The sequence below is a fragment of the Trypanosoma cruzi genome (assembly GCF_000209065.1).
Source record: "Trypanosoma cruzi strain CL Brener chromosome Unknown tcruzi_1047053499605, whole genome shotgun sequence".
In the NCBI taxonomy this organism is placed as follows: domain Eukaryota; phylum Euglenozoa; class Kinetoplastea; order Trypanosomatida; family Trypanosomatidae; genus Trypanosoma; species Trypanosoma cruzi.
Genome location: NW_896939.1, coordinates 1 through 852, shown reverse-complemented (window position 1 = coordinate 852; position 852 = coordinate 1). Strand labels below are relative to the sequence as shown.

Genomic DNA, 852 nt, shown 5'->3' with positions numbered 1-852 from the left:
TGTGCAAACGGGTTGGTGGCGGGCCCTCCCGAAAGCGCAAGAGAGAGAAAGAGAAAGAGAGGGTTGAATTGCCCGGAGGTGGGTTGTGGTGGGCGCGCGCCGCTGCTGATGGAAGCAACAGACTCTTGTGCGCGAGGGCGCGTGGCCCCGTGAGCGCGCTTGCGTGATGGCCAAAAACAAACTCAACAGGTCTGACAGCCGCCCCGCCCGCCGCGACCTCGCCGGCTGGCCAGGAAAGGTGCGTCTTGAGACCCACCGCCCCGTGACGCTGGGCGCTTGGGTGCATCGGCGCCCCGAGAAAGAGGCACGCCGGTCGTGAAGCGCAACAACCCTTGGGCCGGTGGCGCACTGTCGGTGCCGCGCGTGGCGCCCCTGTCCGGTTGCGCGAGAGTTTGCGGTGACGGTGCGCGCGTCGAGGCTCCCTCCCCAGTTTGGGAAACGATGGGAAAAAAACAAAACCGAGAGGACCCGCACGGGTGAGAGATGCGGCTGCGACGCGTGATGAAATTCCACAGTTTCCTGTCAGTCTGACGACGAAAACGCGTGAGGACGCAATTCCCGACTCAGCTCACACTGAAGTGCTTTGCTTTACACCCCCACCTTTTTTTTTTTTTTCTTTGTTCCTTTGCTCTCGCCGTGCGGTTTTGCAGCCCAGCGACGCGCACGCCCACACACACACACACACAAATACACGCGCTACGATGGAGACATGTTGTTCGAGGTCCAAACAGTTTGAGCGACGCATTGAGAACGGAACAATAAAAATCACCTTTCGGCTGAGCGCCCGCTTCCCTCCACCCACCCCCCCAATTCCTGCTATTGTTGTCGTCTTTCTTTCTTGCGCAACGGCGC

General features: G+C 60.2%; 4 non-coding genes across 4 annotated transcripts, besides 1 other annotated feature; all 4 read left to right on the top strand.

Annotated features, from left to right (window-relative positions):
• Window positions 1-106: 106 nt before the first annotated feature.
• On the top strand, window positions 107-196 carry Tc00.1047053499605.40. The gene has a single exon (XR_008255156.1). It is a non-coding gene; the product is annotated as a C/D small nucleolar RNA (snoRNA), TB11C4C3 (small nucleolar RNA).
• Window positions 197-319: 123 nt separating this feature from the next.
• Tc00.1047053499605.30 lies at window positions 320-391 on the top strand. Its single transcript, XR_008255155.1, has one exon. It is a non-coding gene; the product is annotated as an H/ACA snoRNA, TC11C4H3 (small nucleolar RNA).
• A 106-nt stretch (window positions 392-497) lies between these two features.
• On the top strand, window positions 498-594 carry Tc00.1047053499605.20. The gene has a single exon (XR_008255154.1). It is a non-coding gene; the product is annotated as a C/D small nucleolar RNA (snoRNA), TB11C4C1 (small nucleolar RNA).
• Window positions 595-657: 63 nt separating this feature from the next.
• Window positions 658-697: a microsatellite.
• Window positions 697-783, top strand: Tc00.1047053499605.10. Its single transcript, XR_008255153.1, has one exon. It is a non-coding gene; the product is annotated as a C/D small nucleolar RNA (snoRNA), TB11C4C2 (small nucleolar RNA).
• Window positions 784-852: the final 69 nt, after the last annotated feature.